A 23,054-nucleotide genomic window follows, 5' to 3' on the forward strand; every position below is an offset into this window, starting at 1 on the left:
TAACCATGGCATTGATTTCTTCTCCTAGTAGGTCTAGATGTATGTATTTATATCTCGATTGTTCTTCTAATTTGGATTTTATCAGCCCAGAAAAGAGAAGAAGCAAGTCAAGGGACTTCTATTCCCAAGATGAGCTTTGAGTTCTCCAAGTAGAGCTGGATTGGATCGAACACATGGCCAGCTCTGGTAGGATCTTACAGGAGTGCTGTTGTGATCCCCTAGGAGCAGAGAAGCATTGGAGCTTTTACTCCTAGGCATTTATAGACAAGATCATCTCTCTTTTAAATTTATTTATTTTTTAATGTATCTATCTATCTATTTATTTATTTGAGACAGAGAGGGAGAGAGAGAGCATGAACAGAGGAGGAGAAAAGGGAGACGGAGACAGAGAATCCAAGCAGGCTGTGCACTGACAGCTGAGAGCCCGATGCGGGGCTCGAACTCACAAACCACGAGGTCATGATCCAAGCCTAGCTGAAGTCAGATGCTTAACTGACTGAGCCACCCAGGCACCCGGATCATCCCTCTTTCAGAAAAGACTCTTTTAACTCCATGGGCAGAGACTCTAGGTAACTACAGCCACTGCACTTGTCCTACTTAAATTGCTATTGTTGATTCAAACAGGCACAGTGACATTGCTAACATACCTGCTCTGTGGTGCTTCTGAAATATGACAGGAAGCATCAGCTGTGGTAGCGAAGGAGCACATGGGGTGTGTAGAAGCCACATCTGCCATTCAAAATGGAAAAGAACAGGTGAAATTACTAAACTGCCATAACCCTAGCATATGTTGTCTAGCATCTAAAAGCAATTGTATTTGTAGGACTCTAATATAAATGTAGAGAGTGGGAAATCTCCACCACAAATATCATATTGACACTACGGTTGTTTCTTCAGAGGCTAAATAACTCGATATTCATGTGAATTAAGAAGGCCAGACAGAGAAGACAGGAGACTTTAATTTTTTAAAGTAACCATTACAACATCACGGACAGTGCCTATAAGACTTGGTTCAAAACTTGCTTACATCAAGAAATTCAAACAGAGAGGGAGGGAGGCAAACCATAAGAGACTCTTAAATACAGAGAACAAACTGAGGGTGGATGGGGGATGAGGGAGAGGGGAAAATGGGTGATGGGCATGGAGGAGGGCACTTGTTGAGATGAGTATAGGGTGTTGTATGGAAGCCAATTTGACAATAAATTATATTAAAAAAAAAGTAATAAAGTACCACCAACTAAGTAAACAAACATAAAAATAAAGAAATTCGGGGCGCCTGGGTGGCTCAGTCGGTTAAACGTCCGACTTCGGCTCAGGTCACGATCTCACGGTCCGTGAGTTCGAGCCCCGCGTCGGGCTCTGTGCTGACTGCTCAGAGCCTGGAGCCTGTTTCAGATTCTGTGTCTCCCTCTCTCTCTGACCCTCCCCCGTTCATGCTCTGTTTGTCTCTGTCTCAAAAATAAATAAATGTTAAAAAAAAATTAAAAAAAAATAAAGAAATTCAATGCACAACAGTGTATTGAACATTTATCAGCCACATATATGAGTCCAACCTCTCTTCTAAGTGCTTCTTGTGGTTACATGGTGAGGTCAAGTTGGTTAAAGCAACAGTATTATTTCCTGGATGGAACATGCTAGAAAGAGGCAGGTAATGTACCTGGACAAGTAAAAAAGCAACAACAACAGCAAAACTTTCAAGGAGGCTTGACAGAAGAATGTATCGTGGTGAGAGATGAGAAGGTGTGACCTTAGATTTCTGTCTTTTCAAATGTTTCACTTTCTGCAGCATTTAATGATTGAAAAGTGCCGCTAGTCATTTTCAACTTGTGGTCGGGCTACAAGAACCACAGAACAGGAACCCCACTGTGGCAGGAGTTGGAAGCAAAAAGCGTTTTGTGTGGGTTCACTCACTATTTTAATTCTGTTGTATTATTAGTGGGTTCTAAGGTATGGTTGTTAACTTCTCCTGTTTAAGGCTCTTTCCCTGCTTCCTTTATTTTTTCCTTTCCTTTCTACCCTTTATTTTCCCTCCGGAACCTTCCCTTGCTAAGGCTGGTGATGCATCTGCAGGGAGGCCACAGGGGGAAAATCCCAGATTTTCTATAGGTCCCAGGTGACTTTTCTCTGACTCTGCTGGTAACTTGTCTCATACCTTCAGCCCAGGGATTTCATGGTTCTGAGGCTAATTCTCCCCATTTTAAACTAGGGGTATTATGGACTGCTTCACAGGTTTGTGAAAATTAAATGTGAACCTGTGTTATATGCCAAGCCCAGAAAGTGGTGAGTGATTCTGTTCATCACCAGTAGCTGCTACTGTAAGTATTCTTTTTTTTTTTTAAACTTTTATTTATTTAAAAACAATTTTGGGGCGTCTAGGTAGCTCAGTCGGTTAAGAATCTGACTCTTGGTTTCGGCTCAGGTCATGATCTCACGTGTGTGAGTTTGAGCCCCGCGTGGGGCTTGGTGCTGACAGCACAGAGCCTGCTTGGGATTCTCTGTCTCTCCCTCTCTCTATCTGCCCCTCCTCTGCTCAACCCCCCCTTACTCTCTCTGTCTCTCTCTCAAAAATGAATAAACAAAACTTAAAAAAATTCTTTTAAATCTAAAAAAATAAAAACAATTTTTTTAATGTTTATTTTTGAGAGACAGTGAGAGAGAGAGAGAGAGAGCGCACGAGTAGGGAAGGGACAAAGAGAGAGGGAGACAGAATTCGAGACAGGCTCCAGGCTCTGAGCTGTCAGCACAGAGCCCAACTTGGGGCTCAAACTCATGAACCGTGAGATCATGACCTGAGCTGAAGTCAGATGCTTAACCGACTGAGCCACCCAGGCACCTCAAGTATTCTTTTCATGAAGAAGGCGGCTCTGTTTCTGCCCAAGGGCTCATGCGTTCTAAATATTTTTCTTCCTGGGCCCCTCCATGTCTGACCATACTATTATCATCATTAGCCAACCGTTATTTTTTTAATGTTCATTTATTTATTTGAGAGAGAGAGGAGAGAGAGTGTGTGAGCCCAAGCAGGGAGGGCAGACAGAGAGAGAGAGAGAGAGAGAGAGAGAATCCCAAGCAGGCTCTGGGATGTCAACACAGAGCCCCAAGCTGGACTCTAACCCACAAACCCTGAGAACGTGACCTGAACGAAATTAAGAGTTGGAAGCTTAATCGACTGAGACACCCAGGCGCCCCTGCTCAGTAGCCAACCTTCAATAAGTGCCTATTAAGGACACTGCGGTAAGTACTTTACGAAAAGCATTTAATTATTTCTCAGAATCTATACAACAGCTATTATTCGAATCCCAGTTTATTAATGAGAAAGTAGACGTTCAGAGGCATTAAGTGAACTGGCGGGTTTATAGCATCTGTTGCCAAGACAGGATTTGATGAGGTCTTTCTGCTTAACCACCAATGACACCAATTAAACTCTCCAGCTCACAGGCCACCTACTCCCCACAACCACCTGTGGGACGCAGGGTCTGTCCCACACCCAGGTTAGCTCCTATACCTCTGTTGTAGCTGATTTCTGATACGGGGTGGGGGGGGGGTGCTGAGGGGTGTGCGGTTCTGGCCTCTCGGGAGGCGGTGGGGGCGGGGGTTCCTATCCTTCCTTATCTCCTCCTCAGCCACCTGCAAGACGGACTCTGTACCCAGTAGACAGGGGCTCCTTTATTGAAGGGGAAAGAAACTGACCAGGCAGACATTAAGAGTAAACAGAAGAAGAGTTTAGCGTGAAGGGGAGAGGAAGGAAGAAAAAGGATTCAAAGGAAAGGATCGAAGGGCAAATATTTGCTGAACGCCTTCGCGCCAGTCATCGGACCCAGCGGTCTTTAAGGGTCCCTGCCTACGAGTTCTCAGCGCACTGGGCACTGAGATCGGCCTAATGTTTACAGACGAGGAACCAAGGTTCAGAGAACAAAGAGCTCAGCGCATCTGGGTGGCCGCTTTGCACCCACAGTCGCGCCCACGTGGCACGGGCTGGATGTGGTGCCTGGTATCTCCTGCCAGGGTCAGGGTGGTAAACACGGAGGTTGCGCCCTCCCCACCGATCCCTTAGGGAGCGGTGGCACCCTGGGGCACTCCTCTGCGTATCCGCGAAGACACGGTACTCTGCGATGACAAGTTCGCAAGTCACAGCTGTCCCCTTTCCTCACTTCGCACTAAAACGCGGGTGAACTCCGCGCCCAGTCACCGCCACGCTGCTGGGACGCATCTTCCTTTTGTTGGCAGCCGGGCCGGACGAGGCAGCTCAGCGTGATCTCTTCCTCTTCGCCCCGCGGGTGCCCAGAGGCAGCAGCCGCCAGAGCCACCAGGGGCCGCGCCCGCGCTTAGGTGGGAGGTGGCTCCAAGGTGACGCGCGGCCACCTCCGCCCCCTGGAGGCGGGGCTGGCGGGCGGGGGCCAAGGAAGTCGCACGGCCCCGGAGGTGCCCTCGCCCCCGCCGCGTCCCGGCTCCTCTGGCGCCTGCGAGCGGCAGCCGCGGCGGGTCCCGGCAAGCGAGGGGCGCGCCTTGACCCCTCGGCAGCCCCCGGGGACGCAACCTCGGACAGGTGAGGGGCGGTGCGGGGCGCACCTGGCAGCGCGCGCTGGAGGGGCGCGGGGGCGCCGCCTGCTCTCTCCCGGGGTGGGCGTCTGTGCTCCCCACCGAGGTGAGAGGGGTCGGGGACCCTGAGGGCTCAGGATGGGAATCCAGGGAAACTCCTTCCCGGGACCCAGAAGGTGTGGCAAGGACGGGAGGCAGCAATCCGCGGCGGCTAGTCCTGGAGAGCGCAGGAGGGGCGGGCAGCCTGCCGCAGGAATTCTTGGCTTTTGAAAAGGCACACCTTTGGCCCCCTCTGGGCGCAGTGGAGTCGGTCACCGCCACCGCCCGGGCTCTTTCTGCAGAGGTCAGCCCCTCATTTGGGTGGGATTTGACGCGCTCCCTCCTTGGAGACCTGGAGGTTCTGCTTTGGTGCCTAGCGCAGCTGCACGACAGCTGAAAGCTTTAGAAGACTTGTCTAGGTTACAGAGGGGTCTCTCGCACGTTAAAAAGAAAAAAAAAAAAAAATACGGTGGTGGTGATGGTGAACTTGAGAGGCGATTGCTTCAGGAGTTAGTTCCCCAGCGCTCTGTCCATTTGTTAGGCAAATTGGGGGCGCTGATGGCTTTTAGAGATGGTTGCGTTTCCTTAAAGGGGTTAAAACATCTTAACGAACTTGTGTGCGGTGTCTGAGGGTTTCGGCGGCGTGTGGGTCCTTACGTAAGTGTGGGCTGGAAGTTACCTCGGCAAGGGCCACTTACGGCTCCCAGACAGCTTCCAGGTGAACCCTAGAGCTTTACAAAACCTGCTTCCCGAGAAACGGAACTTCAGGCAGACAGGTCTATGGATTATGGTTTCCATTAGCCTTCATTTTTTGTTTGGGTCAGCAGCATTTGAATTCAGTAAGTATTTGTTGTCCGCCTGTTAAGGGCGAACCTCTGCGGGAGCCAGGTTGGTTGTGCTTTTGGTAGCAAGGGTATTGGGACGAAGGGGGCATTTTAGGGCACTCATTCCTCACAGGTGGGTGTTTAGAAAGGGCAATGGCACAGGGACGCCTCTTTAATCTCTGCTAATAAGCATTTAAATGCAGGGAGAATGCAAATCTCTGAAGACAGTCATTAGCCTGGCCTGCCACCCACCAGACAGGGACGATCAAACCTGTTCTTTAAAATAAGATTGTTAAGGATCCATTCTGCACCATCCACCATGCTGGGCACTTTATCTTGCTGCATAAAATACACACCATAGGTATTCTTCCCCCGGTACAGGCAGGGAAGAATTCAGCCATTCGTTCAAGGTTGTTAGTGCACCTGAGAGTGGCAGGTAACTACGTCCGAGGGCAAAACGCATACTTTTTCACTACTCCACAGTGCTGTGAGGCCAACAGTGTCAATCTGGCAGATTTAATGGAAAATAACTCAAATTTATATTCGTAGAACAATCCACGTCCTGGGACTGAAGGTCACTGTCGTGTATGAGTGTTGCTTTTATTCTCTTTGTGTGGTTGAACCATGGTCAGTCTGGGACAAGAAGATGAACAGCTTCTTCTTCTTCTTCTTCTTTTTTTTTTAAATACAGAATTTATTATGTGTCTTCCTTAACATATTTTTAAGGACCCAACATATCCGACTGGGACAAGTCAGTAAAACTTTGTAGGCATTCCTTGTGTATTACGCATTGAGGTGACAGCCAGTTTTCATATTATTCATATCCATATCTTTTAACATTTTTGCAGCTGGATTTCATATCTTCCAGATGAATGGAATCCATCGTCGTCACCTAGAAAGGACTTTGTGTGTGTAAATCTATAATCATACATGAATATACATAACATTTACTTTAAAAGATGTACCCATTTTTCCTTAAATCTCTAGAAGTGTAGGGTACTGCAGTGTGCTTGTTTGGGAAGAAATCCTAATATCCCAAGTTTAGCCTTTGAGTAAGAATGATCCATAACAGCTCATACTTTCTTTAAGTTCCTGTAAACCACAAAAGTGATTTTCAAACTGCAATTATACTGTAGAGGATGAGAATGACAGTAAGCCTTTGAATTTTATGTAATATTTCAAAACTTGCTTTCTTAAAACCTTCCTTCTGATTGTGAGTAATTACACACAGAAATTGAGGGGTTTCATGTTTAAATTATCTTAAGGTGTTGAAAATAAAGTAGTGGTGTTTTTTGTTGTTGTTGTTGTGTGTGTTTAAGGGAGGCTTTTTGCCTGTGTTGAGACAATCAGGTGGGATCTTCTGCCTGGGTTGTGCCTGGCACAGTTTTTATTTTCTCTATCTTCATGTGACAGTGAAACTGATAGGCTGACAGCACACCTTGAAGTCCTCTTTAGGAGTATTTGAAATCCTGCCTAGAATGTGTTTGTAGAAGTGTGCGTGGCTTGGTGAGATGCTCTAACGAAGAGGCAGAGAGTGTTGAATTAGAGAAATTTCCAGAAAAGCCAAAGAGCCCAGGAGCAGAGTATGCATGAGATGTGAAATGGGCAGATCTCAATTTTTCGATTTGGGGATGCTTTTTAGGAAAAATAATGCAAAATGTGTTAGGAAAGTAGACGCTTATTTAGAATGGAAAAAGAAATGATAACCATTTGCTGGAGGTTCCTGTCTTGTCTCTGCTGAGATCTCTCCAATTTTCCACTTCCTCTCCAGCTGCTTTTGGGGAGGGGTGCTTTTCCCTATTCTCCTCTCCCCCCCCCCCCCCCCCCCCCCAGTCTCCAGTCTCCGTCCTCTCTCCGCCCACAAAAGCGGTTCCCTACCCTCTGCGGCTTCTCGCTCCCCGAATTCACCTCTCCGCGCTGTGTACCTACTGAATTTTGTGGTTCAGGTTGTGCAGATTGTTGTATTAATCCTCCAATCAGTGTTCTAGGTGTGTAGGATGGTTTCGTGTTGGTCCGGCTGTATTTCATGGACACGAGACACACAAAAAACTTCCATGCTGTTCCGCCATCTTGGCTCCCATCTCTCTGCTGAGATCTTTTTGGGCAGTTTACCAGAAATACTTACGCAAAAATGCTTCCTGATTGCAACCCTCTCTCCCTGAGAACACTTAGCATCTCCTAGCAGCTTGTAGCCCTCGTAGGGGCCAGTAAGAGGCAGGAAGTTGAAACTTCACTACCTTCATAGAGTAAGAGACCAAGTTGTGGTTGGAGGGAGGCAAAGGACTCGTGGTTGGCTGAGTGGAGTTGAGGCCGGTGGCTGGGGTGGGAGGGATACTGGTCTTATCGGGGACTCGGCATTTCATACCTAGTGATCAGTCCCAAGAGGAAGGCCCAGAGCTGGACTCCAGGACCTTTCAGTTTGCTTGGCTCTGCCAGTCACCATTTACTGAGGGTTTTCTCTGTCCCAAGCACTGACTCTGGTGAGGTCGTATTTGTCACCGAGCTCCTGGTGCCATGGAGCTGGTTTCATTATGACAGCACAGTGTTGTGGGTGCTGGCCTAGAGCCTGGAGGGCTCCTGATTGCTTGAACTGAGTTTGGAATTGTTGGTGGAGTTAGTGAGATGAAAGGGTCCAAGGTGGAAGGCTGTAGAAGGCCTGGAAGTTTGGACCTATACGCTTCCTCCATGGTTGCCGTGAGGCCCCCTTGGTTAGTGCTTCTCAACGTGTCCTTCCCGACCAGCTGAACGCACCCACTGGGATTAATTTCTTAGAAATGCACGTCCTCAGGCCCCATCCCGGGCCCCCTTGAATCAGAAACTCTATGTCTGGAGCATAGCAGTCTGCCCTCCTGGTGATTCTGGTCTATGCCCAAGTTTGAGAACCACCGCTCTTCGTATTTACGAGCACTGGTAGGGCATAGATGGAATAAGGGGAGCATATAAGCTCATATATTGGGATTGGCATAGAGGTATCATTTATAGTATGATCACTGACATTTATTGAGCACCTAGATTGTACTCAGGCGTTGTGCTAAGAAATACGAACTCTTTTAATCATGAATACAACCCCACAAAGTGGGCCTGTTGACACTTCCATTTAATTTGAGAAAACCGAGGCCCAGAGACGCCAGGGTAATGTCCCAGGGCACACAGCTGGAAGGCGGTTCAGCCAGGATTCAGGCGCCTTCCCCCTCTTCCTGCCCGGGAGAGTTTGCATCCGTGTCCTTGCTGTGGGCGGGCATTGTCGGAGAGGCTGGAAGTCTACCTGGAATGGCCCTGTTTAACAACCCACGGTGATTTGCTGATCACTTGGGGTCAACAGGCTTTTCTTTAGGGACACATTGCCGGAGGACAGAGGAAGAATGGTGTCAGTCCCTCCTAGTGTGAATTTCTAAGGTTCCCTAAGCAAGTGGGCACGATTGCATATACACGATGAGTAACACAGAAGATGCCTCTTTCCCTGGCATGATTATGGGCTCATATGGATTTCTCCTGTGGGTGACTGTGGAAGGTGGCCTTGTTTTGGAATGTGAGCTTCATCTATTAGCATGGAGGCCTTTCTTCCAAAGGCCAGTTCCCTGCCCAGAACACAGAGGGCTTGAAGATGATGGTGTGTTTGTCCATCGTGTCCTGGAAGGCATCTAGAAAACCTATGCTTGCTTTGCAAGGTCACGGTTGTTTGTTTGGTTGGTTTTTTTCCTGAAAACAATTATTCCCCATAATTTTGTACATTTTTTAAAAAGTTTATTTAAGTGGAGAGAGAGAACGAGCGAGCATGAGCAGGGGAGGGACAGAGAGAGAGAGAAAGAGAGAGAGAGAGGGAGAATCCCAAGCAGGCCCTGCACTGTCAGCACAGAGCCTGATGCAGGGCTTGAACCCATGAACCGAACCGTGAGATCGTGACCCGAGGAGAAATCAAGAGTTGGATGCTTAACTGACTGACCCACCCAGGCGCACCTGCAATTTTGTGCCTCTTATCGTGGAATACCTCCATCATTTCAGGCAGCATGAAAAAAACCAAACAAACCACACAGCTATAGATGTGAGTCCATGTGTGAGTGTATCGGACGATGGTTTGCCTTTGGGTGCGGACCTCAGTTTACCGTGTGTTCGGTTCCCGTCCGGAGACAAATGCGTAGACCAATGTTAACTTGAGTCTATGGCAGGCAGCGGAACGTAATTCTGAGAGTACTGGCCGTCTCAGCCATGCATTCGTTCATTCACATGGTCATTTGCTGCCTGCCTCGTTGCGCTAAGTGTTGATATTAGGCACTGGAAGGAAATACGGTGGTCGCTGGACAGGTGTGATCCCCACAGAGGGATAGGGACAAACTTGCTGTGCAGTACCTTGGCTGAATGGAGTCAGCTGCCCTAATTCTGGCAGTGAGTCAGTGGGAACGGAGTTAAGAAATTATATTAGTTCAGGAGAGAGATTGCAGGGCTTGGCTGAAGGCAATAGGGAAGCAGGGGTGTTTGAAGGCTGGGGAAGTGTTTTGGACGTGGCAGAGGTGACCAGGTGGATGTGGGTGATGGGAGAAAGGGAGTATGGGGGCTGAGGTTTGTGCCTTGGGCCCCTAGGTTGGTGCCAGCATCGCAAGTCAGGACTAGATTGTTTTCAAAGAATAATAATGAGTTTCGTGGACACTGTGAGTTTGAAATGTCTGGCTGATTCCAGGGTAGAGGTTTGAGTGCATTGAATAATGCAGCTGATATAACAACTGAATAATTCAAGGGGCTGAGTAATATCAACAATTGAATAACGCCGTCTCTCCCAAGGAGAGGACATAAGCGAGAAGCGGGTCGCAAAGGAAACGTGGACATTTCTCCTGGCAAACGCAGGATAGGAACAAATTCCAGTTCCTTGGATGGGAAAGGTGAAAAAGGTTTACTTCCGCTCATTCTTCAGAGGGTGGAGATACATTCTCTGCTCACTTTGGCCTTTCACGTGTTTGACAGCCTGGCCCGTGGGAGGAGGGCTGTGGGGTGGAACAGCAAACAAGGGCAGGAGAGTGACAAGGGGCTTGCTGAAAAGCTTGCTTTCAGAATTTGAGTCCATGTAATTGTCCTAAGGTAAAATGCTTACCATCTATCCCCTTAGTTATTTTCTCTTGTTAAAAGCACTCATCTATCACATATATATATATCATGTTTATTACAGATTAACTCATTGTATCATTTGCTAGGTCATACAGGTTGGCCAATGCTGTTTGGTAGATGCTGCTGCTGCCAATATTATAAGATTAATATCTGTGCAGAATATCAGGCGGGATTAGGTGGTCAGAGTGGAGCCAAAGGCGTGTTTAAAGCATGTGTTACAAAGTGGTTGACATGAATAAGTATGTGCTCTTTTTATCCAAAGGCTAGTAATTGAGCCTATATTACAGGCAGTATGTGCTAAGGTTTTTGTTGTGAATCAGACGGGTAGCTCCCTGGCCCCTGAGAGTTTACAAAGATGCAAAGTCGGATAGCTTAGCAAGTGACTAGAGTAAAGCGTGCTGTTTGCACAAGGTGCTAGCCAAGTACTGAGGGGCAGCCTCCAGAGATAGGGCTGTTTACACTTAGCAGGAATGGTCAGCTGGCGTTAGCCAGTGGCGGGCAGAGATCCCTCTGGGCCGGGGCCCCAGCCTGGAGCCAAGTTTGGAAAGAACAAAGAGGTCGTTTTCAGAAGTTGCTGGATGAATGCTTTTGAGGAACTGCAAGGTTAGGAGCATCTGTGTCCATTAAGTCAGAAATCTTCACGGGAGGTTGTGACCTGATCAGGAAAACTAGAAAAAGAAAGTATCGAACCTACCTGTGTGACTGTCACCGTGTTGGGATCCAAGATGCGAGCAAGGTGGCACTACAGAAATAAAACAAAAACCAGACCGAACAAAAATAATGATTGCGGTGATAATGTAATAATTTGGGTTTTATTTATTTATTTTTTGGTGGTGGTTGGAAGGGGACTATTTTAGACATTATGAAAGATGTTGGGGTCTAGTCTGAGAACTTAGTATATCAGAAAAGGTCTCTAGGGGCGCCTGAATGATTCAGTCGAGTAAGCGTCCAACTTTGACTCAGGTCATGATCTCAAGATTCGTGAGTTCGAGCCCTGCATTGGGCTCTCTGCTGTCAGCACAGAGCCTGCTTAGGATCCTCTGTCTCCCTCTCTCTGCCCCTCTTCCTCTCTCTCTCTTTCTCTCTCTCTCTCTCTCTCAAAAATAAACATTAAAAAAAAAAAAAAAGAAAAGAAAAGGACTCTATATTACCGGGACCACAGTAACCAACATCATTGCTCTCACAGTCTTGACTAATGTAGAACATTCCATAATTATTGTACATGCAGGTTCCTAGGTTTCTAGTCTGAAAATGGCCTTTGGGATCAGTCTTCCACCTCCTGTTGCTTCCTCCTGAGTAAGCCGGGGCCCAGAGGTCCTGCAGGCTTGCGTACCTTCCCTGTCTGTCTGTCTTTCTGGCAGACCTGTCTGTCTTTGTTTGTCATCCCACTGACACGCTTCACTTGGACAGGATTCTTGTCTGTTGCTGGAAGAGGCCCTATCGCGAGCTGTCTCTATCCCTTCTCGAAGTCTTTGTGCTGCTCTCCGTCTGTATTTCCTCTTTGGTATGTTTGCTGTGCACTTTCTTCCAACACAGTTTAGTGTTGGCGATTCTTGGAGGAATCTTGGGAGGAAGTTGCTTTCAGCACTTTCAGGCCTGTCTAAACAGGCAGAATTTCTCTGGTATTTCTTTAATTCTCTTAGATCTATTTGAGCTGGCACAGAAACATTTAGCTTTTTTTTTTTTTTTTTAATTTTATTTATTCATTTTGAGAGACACAGAGACAGTGTGAGTGGGGGGAGGGAAAGAGAGAGAGAGAGAGAGAGAGAGGTGGGGGGGATCCCAAGCAGGCTCTGCACTGTCAGCACAGAGCCCTGCGAGGGGCTTAAACTCTCAAACTGTGAGATCATGACCTGAGCCACAACCAAGAGTCGGATGCTTAACTGACTGAGCCACCCAGGCGCCCCCAAAACACGTAGCTTCAGGAAGGAAGGAGAAAGAAGGTTCTCAGGAAGTTTCCTCTGTTAATATTTGAACCAGAAGACATGGCAGAATGGAGAAGGTACATGATGAATTGTTTCTAAACATCGTGAACTATTTATGTGATTAAACAAAAAGAGTTTGAACATGTAGGTGCGGCCCTGGTCATTAATAACAGATTGGTATATGGTTGTTTTATTAACTACTTCCTTTCTGACTTTCCGCTTTGTGTCAATTTCTGCCTTTATCACCATGAACTTAAGATTATAAGTCAATGCGTGGGGCACCTGGGTGGCCCAGTCCGTTAGGCATCTGACTCTTGGGTTCGGCTCAGGTCATGATCTCATGGTTTGTGGGATCGAGCCCTGCATCAGGCTCTGTACTATTCGTGTGGAGGCTGCTTGGGATTCTCTCTCTCCCTCTCTCTCTCTCCCTATTATCTCTGCCCCTCTCCCACTCACACTATCTCTGTCTCTCTCCAAATAGGTAAACTTAACAAAAAAGATTGTAAATCAATAATTGATGGCTTCGTTTTTGAGTTCATTGCCAATATATGCCTTTTCATCGATGTTTTCTCTTCTAGTGGAAGTTTTTCGTTTTCCCTGGTTTATAGAACATACCAACAAGTGCCAGCTACCTGACATGCTGAGCTACTGGGTGACGGCATCATATCTCATTCTCAGGAACCCTGCTGGATAGGAGCCGTCCCCATTATATAGATGAGAACACTGAGAATCAGAGAATAAGTTGTATAGGGTCACCTCGTTGGTTGGAAATTTAGTTTTTTCCCGCTACTACTCCATCCCAAGAGCCAGGGCTATTTTTTTTTTTTTAATTTTTTTAACGTTTATTTATTTTTGAGACAGAGAGAGACAGAGCATGAACAGGGGAGGAGCAGAGAGAGAGGGAGACACAGAATCTGAAACAGGCTCCAGGCTCTGAGCTGTCAGCACAGAGCCCGACGCGGGGCTCGAACTCCTGGACCGTGAGATCATGACCTGAGCCGAAGTCGGACGTTTAACCGACCAAGCCACCCAGGCGCCCCGAGCCAGGGCTATTTTAACCATTCCACTCTGACTTATTTTCCGGCGAAATTGTTTCACCCCAAAACTAGAGAGAGTCTCCAGGACCCATGACATCTACCATTCCAGGTATTTCTCTGTGTCGTGGGTTTGGAAGCAACTGCTTTGTGCTTTCCCAGGCTGAGTGCAGAGTTGCAATGCTTCGTCCCAGAGGCTGCTTTAAAAGCCACATCGATAAAGCTTTGGAATCCTGCTAAACCCTGTTCTGGAGACGGATTTGGCAGGATCTTGATAAATGAGACACGTTAGAGCAATTTCCTGCCAGGAGACTGTGAATACACGAAGCTAGACACTGTGGAAAGGTCTCTCTCTTTCATCTGACCCAAGTGATGCCTTAAACACATCATTGTTACAATAAATTTGTGTAGCAAAGCAAGCAGTCACTTACGTGTAAACCCTACGGTTAATTCCACATGAGAACAAACCCCTGAGAACAACTTCACTGTGTTTTATGTTTTTGAATTGATGTCAGCTTTTAAATATATACAGGTGTTGACATTTTAAAGCCCAGATAAAATTCTTGTGGTACTGTTGATTGGATCTGGGTGCTTTTTTTGCTAGTGGTTCATGTATAAGCATTAGGCCCAAATGAGATCTTTCAGGGGTCCACGGTGCACAGACGCGGTTGATATTCTGGTTGATGGGGGCTTGCTAGAGTTACTCTTGCTGAATATTCTGCCTGTCCCCATGGGGACTTCTGAGATACCTCTTAGGAACCTTCCTTTAATCTAGATAGTCTGTGTTCTCTTGGAACACAGAAGGAAGTAAAAAATAACATATTTCAGGCTCTGTTCATTATACTTCCTTTAGGGCTGTATTTCGCCTTTCCGCTAAAGCTGCAGGACGTAACCAAAGTTGCCCAGCACCTGTACCCTCCTGTCCCGTCCACAGCCTCACGCACCTTTGAGTAAAGCACTCATCAGTGTTGTCTGTATTCATTCCAATTCGAAGTCAGTCATTTCATGATATGCAATGCATGATGAGCTGTTTTTGTTGTTGCTAAACTATGTTTTTAATGTTTATTTTTGAGAGAGAGAGAGAGAGAGAGACAGAGTGCGAGTGGGGGAAGGGCAGAGAGAGAGAGGGAGACACAGTATCTGAAGCAGGCTCCAGGCTCTGAACTGTCAGCACAGAGCCCGATGCGGGGCGCGAACCCACGAACTGTGATCGTGACCTGAGCCAAAGCTAGACGCCTAACTGACTGAGCCACCCAGGTGCCCCCTAAACTATTTTTTGATATAAATTTTGCTGAGCAGTGCTGGGTGTCTTGTTGGTATGATTTTGGTGGTTTCTCTGGTTTGTAGTAACATCCTGAATCTGGCCAGATAGAAGACCAGCCCCTGGTTATGAAATTTTCTGTTGTTTTGTTGTTGTTGTTTTTTGCTAGTGGCTGTGGGTTAAAGTTAACTGTCTTAGTGCTTATAAATCATTGGTTTTATTGCTGCTTTTAACATTTCTTGATAAGGCATGTATGAAATACTATAGAGCAAAACTGCTTTTACGTCCATATGTATATTTGCACTATGTGCTGGTATATGAATATTTTTTTTTCCTGGAAATCAGCAGTAGAAACTTACTAGTTGTTCCCTTATGAAGATGGTCTAGTCTAGGTTGGGTCACTTTTCATTGTGTGCCTCTGAACAATTACAGTTTCCTAAAGGCATAACTTGAGACAGATCTTGCCAGGGTTAATTGGATGGTGAAATTACAGGCCTTTTTCTGTGGTCCCTAAAATGTCACTTAAAAAAGCTCATCCTTGGACATGAGAATATTAAAAATACTTGTAATCGGCTTAACTTGTTAAAGCTTTTAAAAACTCTTGGTATTTAGTTTCAGATGTTATGAGCCAAGCATCTTCTCCGTTTGGGATCAGAACTAGCCCTACAATGCATGCTGCTTGAAGGGATACCAGAGAAGAGGGGCGCCTGGGTGGTTCGGTTGGTTAAGCGTCTGACTTTGGCCCAGGTCATGATCTCATCATTCATGAGTTCGAGCCCCACGTCAGGTTCTTTGCTGACAGCTCAGATTCCGTGTCTCCCTCTCTCTCTCTGCCTCTCCCCCTTCTCGCACTCTGTCTCTGTCTCTTTCTCTCAAAAATAAACATTAAAAAAAATTAAAAACAAATCAATGATAACAGAGAGGAAATTGTCCAAGTTCTTCTCTCCACTCAGTAAGCCTCCCTGGAGGCCATTGCGGGTGAGGGTAGGCAAGGGGTGGGACCACTTAAGAAGCTCCCACCCCAGTACAGCAATGATGGAGTTTCACACTATGACTCCCTTGACTCACCATGACTCAGTTACTGGGAAGGGCCCCGATTTTGGACTCAGACACATCCCAGGCTCAGATATCAGCTCTGCCATTTTTAGGACGTCAAGTGTCTCCAGAGCTCTGGTTTCTCACTTGTAAAATGGAGTTGCACGCACGTCAGTGGGGGTGATGTGAGTGTGAGTAACGATCTCTGAAGAGTGCCTTGTATATAACGGATCGTAAATTCATTCCTATTCTTCAAGGAAAAGGAGGAGGCTGGCTACTTGGCCATAGGTAAGCCTGCAGCAGACATTTGGATAAGCGAGTGCCTCCAGTGTGACGGCAGCTTTTGCCCAGAGATCAGACCTCTCTGTGCTGTTGCTGTTTGGTTCTATGCTGCCTTCTGTCCAGAAGAATGAGAAAAGATAGGACAGACAGCCTGCCTAGGAGCTGGTAGTAAATTGCAGCATTTCAGAAATTAACTGGAGACACATTTCAGGGAGCAAGAAAGCTGACCTCTCCGTCCAGTCCGTTCTACTCAACCTGAGGCTGTTATTTTTAGAGTTGAGACGCTACCCCCTCCTTTTTTTTTTTTTTCTTTTCTTAACTTTAGATTTTTACTTTCACTTTTAAGGCGTTCTTCCCTTTTGCATTTTAAAGTAAGTCTTGACGTGAGAAAGCTGGTCTTGGGCATGCACGCATTGATTGCATTTTCTTGGTGATTCCAGTATCATTTGATGAGAGCCCCGCCGCTCCTTGGGGAAACCAGACCGTGTTTCCTAAATATATGTGGACCAATTAATACCTCGGAAGGTTGACTTTGGAAGGTGACACCTAATCAATGGCTTCGTTGGGTTCATAGCCTACGTTTCTGATTGCTTAAAAAGAGAGGGGGAAAAAAAGTATTGATTAGCCAGGATTTCGTGTTTTGATGGAGCCATAGAGAAAACAAAAGCAGTTCTTGCTTTCAAAAAAGTATAGCTCCGTGGAGAGTCGAGATAGATCTTCCTGAAAAGATTATTAGAGGCTCCCTCTTGGGAGCAGAGAGGGTTTTAAAGTGGGGGCGGGGGGGCGAGTTCTGTTTGGACTGAGAAGCGGAGGGAAAATGTGGCTTGGGTCTGGGGAGGAAGTGACCCTCAAAGTCATGCTGAGGTCGCTGGGGAGAGAAGGGCACTGTTTATGTCTGTTCCGCCCACACCGCCTGGCCTCCTGGAATTTTGCCGGTAGGCCCTTTACTGTGCTGCCCCTTTTAGGAACGACGTCTGTGAAGCAGGAAGCTGGGTGATAGAGACCGAGGAAGGGACAAGGTGGCATAAAGAATGAGAACGTAAAGTTGGGCTGCTAGGCCTGCGCGTGGCTCTGGTACCTGTGAACCGTGTGACGTTGGGCAAGTCACTTAAGCTTCCTGTGCCTCAGTTTGCCCATGTGTGAAATAAAGCTTCTGATAGGATCTACCTGATAGGGTAATGAGGATTCAGCGGCAACATACCCGCAGTTTGGTAGGTGACGCCCCACCTGCTGTTGTTTTGGTAAACCTCGATGGCGGGAGGCTCGTGTTAGCTCTAAAGAACTAGAACGTGTCAGGTTTGCTGACCCTAACGATTGCCTCGCATTTAAAAACGCACTTGCATCATTTTAGCTCCACAGGGAGGTTTGTTTTGGATGTTTCTGATCGCTCCACGCCTTTTTCTAGCTGGTAGTCTATGAAATGAGCTGCAAAGTGCACGCCATGAGAGACCCCAGACCGTTGGGTGAGTTCATTTGGGAGCTATCCATCGAAGTTGTGCTGAGACAGGGTACGCTTCATCGAGCTGGCGCTGACATTGATGGAATCCAAGACATGGGGGAGAAAGAAATCGATACAACCTTTTTAAAAGATAGATGGTTTTAATATGGATAATAGTGTGCTTTACCTTTTCATTTGAGAAATGCGGCTGTAATGGAATGCCATATAAACGCTAATGCGCGCTGACTACTTCCTGATAGTGGGTAACCCCTTTGGGCATTGAGATAAAAAGTTCAGTGATCTGGGCACATGTCACTTTGATGTGTCATAACAGGTGGAGAGACATCGTCTTTAAATGAACCATTAATGAACCTTTAATCTGTGTTTAAAAAAATCCAAAACTTTCTTAACACACAGGCTTGGTTGTGTGTATATATATGATTCGTTTTATTTCACTCACGGCAGTTTTCCACATTTGCTTTAGACATTTGAATTAGTTTGCAGGTGACGGAATGCACGTAAATCACTTGCTTGTGCATATGTTTTGAAGGTCCCCGCTGTTGTCTTTTCTTCTCTTGGGGACGCTAGCTGTCTCAGGACCGAAAGCGATCTCAGCTTACTGAAATCCAAATGTTGATGGGAGGAGGGAACAGTAGCTGGCCTTGTAGACCTGCCGTCATGCCCAGTTTGGGGGCCCTGGAGCCCTTGGTGGATAGTTTCAACGATTAGTTTATGTGGGCTCCTTTCTTTGCTGGAGTTGACGGGCTTCATTGTCAACTTGCCGATCGCAGTTTCATAAAGGCGATACGGGTAGATCGTTCCATTATGAAATGATTGGGGAAACCCAGATGGGAGGGTGCAGGCAGATAAAATGTGCCCCATCCTCAACAAGAGGAGCCTCTAAAGAGGGCCTCTAACAAGGCTGTGTCAGGACTGGCCGCCATTACTGATTTAATGGTCTGTACCCAGTGCATGGAAGCTGCCCGCACAACTTATCACAGAGCATTAAATATGTTACCCAACATCAGTTGATAATGAAACATTTATTAAAAAGCTTAATACAAGTGGAGCTTTTTGGGTTGATGGAATATACCGGTCTCTGTGCAGGCTTGGAGTTCTGGTAAACATCCCGTCACGATAGTAGTAGAAGGAATCGCCCTCCGAATGAATTCGTTCATTCCCATTCCCTCCAGACTTAACTGCTGTGTGCCAGGTACTGTTCTAGGTGCTGAAGATGCAGGGCTGAACGAGGCAAACACAGTCTCATCCCCTCAGAGGACTTCATTATTATGGGGGGGGGGGGTGGGAGTGGATGGGGGAAGACCAAATCAATTAATCAGCTAAGTTGGAGGCCATGATGAATGTCAGGTGTGACAAGAGATTATGGCGCAGAAGTGCAGTTTCATACTAGAGGGCCAAGGTCAGGGCAAGGTTGAGGATTCGGGTTAGGGTTAAGGTAAGGCTCCCTAAAGAGGCGATGGTTGGTCTAGACCTGAAAGGGCTAAGTGTTTGATCCCTGGGAGAACAGATTATGTCACTGACAGGTCTGAACCAACAAAACAACATCCCTAGACTTTTACCCCAAATGTTTGCTGCACCCATTTCCCCCTCGTTGGGGGCTGCTGCTTTCTCCTTCGTGCAAGTGTTACTGTCAGACCCGGTAAGACTGAACATCATGGAAAGGATGACCACTCCTGGGCGGGGTCTTCACTGTGGGTTCAGTGAGTTATCCTCCTTGCTCACAGCCCACGGTGACAGAACTTTGCATCCCACAAGAGCTCCTTCTGTTTTTACTTGCCCATTACATGGGCTGGTAGGGTGAGCCCAGGGCTGTGGCGAGGTTTGCTCTAGCTTGCCTTTCATGGCTAAAACATACGTAATTTCACATGATGCTGTTAGCTTTTTGGAAATAACACACTGTCCTATTCTCACTCGGTCAAGATCTTACCACTTGGGCGGCGCCTGGGTGGCTTAGTCGGTTAAGCGTCTGAGTTTGGCTCAGGCCACGATCTCATGGTTTGTGATTTCGAGCCCCATAGCAGGCTCCGTGCTGGCAGTGCAGAGCCTGGTTGGGATTCTCACTCTCTTCCTCTCTTTCTGCTCCTCCCTCCTCGTGCTTTCTCTCTCTCTCTCAAAATAAATCAATATGAAAAGAAGAAATAAAATAAATACAAAAAAGATTCCGTCAACTGTGTCAAGATATGTGCTGGAAATTAGAGCTTCATCTTCTTTCAGAGTGACTCTTTTCAACTATGGATTATTTGTAGCCTTTTTCTGTCAATTATGAAGCTTTGAATTGTATTGGGTATTTACAGAAAATGAACCAAAGCAGCCAGAGCAGCTTTGCGATGGTGCGAGTGTCTGACTCAAAATCCTTTATGCTCTGGAAACTCGACCCTGCCACAGGGGCCTCAGTTGGTTCTCTGTTGATTAACTCTAAGTACAGAGCAGTGTATTTTGTCTCCTTCAGGACAGAAAATACTGGTAATACAGAATTAAAACTTTATAGGAAGGCAACAATTTACAAAATATTAAACCCAAACCCAGATGCCATTCAAACACTTGTGTAGATAGATATTTATACAGGTTGTTTTCCCTCTGGAAGTTTCTGTTCTGTATGAGATAGTGAACATGAAAACAGGTAATGGCAAATAAATAAGAACTCTAACAGCCTAATAACAGAACAGATTAACTAAATGTCTGTCGTAATTCCCTCATGCATCTGCACCAGGTGAATGAAGTGACTGCATTCATTTTTAAGAATTTATTTCTAGAACATTCTAAAGCTGTATGCCTGGATTTTACTATCTTGACTGTTGGAGCAGAACTAATTAGCTCTGTCGTGTTTTGGGTTGCCAAGGCCTCTTGAGTTGATCATTCTGAGGAAAGTCTTAGAATACTCTTGATTCTTAGATAGGATTTATGTTTTTGATATTAGTGCCAAGAGACAGATGGCAGTTCACTGGCATAGAGCCACTGCTCCCTTTTCTGAAGCCCGGGGCAGATATTCATGCTGATGACTTTGTGTTTCCTGTTGAGTCTCAGAATCATTTGCCGTAATCGTTCATCAGGCCACTACCATCGGTTGATCTGGGTTGGCCATCAGAAATGTGGTTGTCATCTAAGATGATTTTGGACTGAACTTTCCCTTTCTGTTGGAGGAAAGTGCACAAACACAGAGCGTGAGTGGGGGAGGGGCAGAGAGAGAGAGAGAGAGAGAGGAAGGCACAGAATCCGAAGCAGGCTTCAGGGTCCAAGCTGTCAGCACAGAGCCCGACACGGGGCTTGAACTCACAAACCGTGAGATCATGACCTGAGCTAAAGTCAGATGCTCAAGCGATTGAGTCCCCCGGGCACTCCAGCATGGATTTTCTTTAATATACTTGAAGTCTAAAAGTACATTAAGGCAAATCACTGGCCTCTCCAAAGAACTAACACCATGGAATAGCCTTGAAAACAAATTTATCTAAGTGGATTTGTACCTTACAATGGGGGAACTGAGAGTTGTGTAGTTTTCCTTTTATTAACTCAGTGAGGGTCTGAACTCATGCAGACATGAACTCTGCGAGGTGAAATCACTGAGAGAACAGTCATAAAGTTAAGAGAAAACTGGCCTGAAATAATATATTTTGATTTTTTATGCTTATTTATAGAATTCAGCGTGAAAGGACCAAGATAGCACAGTCGACACACAGCATAGCCCAACAACTTTGGTACAGAAATGATCCATTTTGGGGGAAGAGCTGTCTCCTTTGTGTTATTTTAAGTTTATTTATTTATTGAGACAGAGAGAGAGAGTGAGAGAGAGAATCCCAAGCAAGCTCCAGGCTCTGAGCTATCAATGCAGAGCCTGAGGTGGGGCTCGACCCCTACAAACTGTGAGATCATGAACTGAGCTGAAATAAAGAGTCAGACGCTTAACCAACCCAGCCCCCCAGGCACCCCTCCATCGTGTTATCAAATGTGCATTGATGTTGAGTATTTATAGAGTGAGAGGCAGTAGAAAATGTCCTCATAGTCAAGTTTTAGCAAATATTTTATCCAAATGAGAAGCAATATGTTGATATTTATATAATGACATAAGAAGGGTGGCTAGGGACAATGATTTGAAAGCAGTGGCCCTTTGATAATACGGTGGAAATTTCACGTACATATGTAGGCTAGAAGCGTCTCTTGAAAACATTGGGCCACCTCTAGCCCTGTGCTGTCTCTGTCTTTCCTCAGTCTCCACCACCACTCAGCCTGCATGTATTTTTTTTTCCTTTTCTGGCACCCGTGGTCCCCTGGGGTTCGGACCCTCCTGTAGGAACATATGTCTTATTATTTCACCTAATGAACCTCTTAAACCTCTTAAACGTACCGCTTTACGGATCTGTGTATTCACTCCGGCCTCATCACTTAAGTGATAAAACTTAATGTAGATTTTGTTTCAAATGCTGGTAAACTAAAGTTTACCATCTTAACCATTTTCTGAGCACACAATTCAGTCCTTAAGTCCATTCACATTCTTGGGCAAGTATCACTACCCTCGGACTCCAGAACTGTTTTCATCTTGCAAAACTGAAACTCTGTATCCATTAAACCACCATTTCCCATCTTTCCCTCCCTGCAACCCCCACCCCCCAGCCCCTGGCAACCACCGGTCTGCTTTTTGTCTCCACGAATGTGACTATCATGTGGTAGAGTCCTTAGTGTTTGTCCTTTTGTGACAGCCTGATTTCACTTAGTATAATGTCGTCGTGGTTCATCCATGTTGTAGCAGGTGTCAGAACTGTCTTCCTTATAAGGTAGAATAATACTCTATTCTATGTATGTACTACCTTTTGCTTATCCATTCATCCAGTGATGGACTTGGGTTTTTTTCATCTTTGGCTATTGTGAAGAATGGTGCTGTGAAGATGGGTTGGTACAGAGAGCTCATCAAGTCCCTGCTTTCACTTCTTTTGGGAATATAACCAGAAGTAGAATTGCTGGAACATATTATAAGCCTGTTTCATTTTTGGAGGAGCCAGTATCCTGGTTTCTTTCTTTTTATTTTTTTAATTTACATCCAAGTTAGTTAGCATATATTGCAACAATGACTTCAGGAGTAGATTCCTTCGTGCCCCTTACCCATTTAGCCCATCCCCCCTCCCACAACCCCTCCAGTAACCCTCTGTTTGTTCTCCGTATTTAAGAATCTCTTATGTTTTGTCCCCCTCCCTGTTTTTATATTACTTTTGCTTCCCTGCTCTTATGTTCATCTGTTTTGTCTCTGAAAGTCCTCATATGAGTAAAGTCATATGATATTTGTCTTTCTCTAATTTCACTTGGCATAATACCCTCCAGTTCCATCCACGTAGTTGCAAATGGCAAGATTTCATTCTTTTTGATTGCCGAGTAATACTCCATTATGTATATATACCACATCTTCTTTATCCATTCATCCCTCGATGGACATTTGGGCTCTTTCCATACTTTGACTATTGTCGATAGTGCTGCTATAAACATGGGGGTGCGTGTATCCCTTCGAAACGGCACACCTGTATCCCTTGGATAAATGCCTAGTAGTGCACTTGCCGGGACACGGGTAGTTCTATTTCT

General features: G+C 46.1%; 1 protein-coding gene across 9 annotated transcripts in view; it reads left to right on the top strand.

Moving 5' to 3' along the window:
• Positions 1-4,376: 4,376 nt before the first annotated feature.
• Positions 4,377-23,054, top strand: part of MCTP2 (multiple C2 and transmembrane domain containing 2) — a 264,060-nt gene continuing 245,382 nt past the window's right edge. For 4 of the 9 annotated variants that reach the window (XR_006203372.1, XR_006203375.1, XM_042941091.1 and 1 more), the window contains exon 1: positions 4,378-4,543. The gene's annotated coding sequence lies outside the window, so the exon portion shown is untranslated. The other 5 variants (XR_006203374.1, XM_042941092.1, XM_042941093.1 and 2 more) reach the window with 3 other exon arrangements.

This window comes from Panthera leo, chromosome B3 (genome assembly GCF_018350215.1).
Source record: "Panthera leo isolate Ple1 chromosome B3, P.leo_Ple1_pat1.1, whole genome shotgun sequence".
Lineage (NCBI taxonomy): Eukaryota > Metazoa > Chordata > Mammalia > Carnivora > Felidae > Panthera > Panthera leo.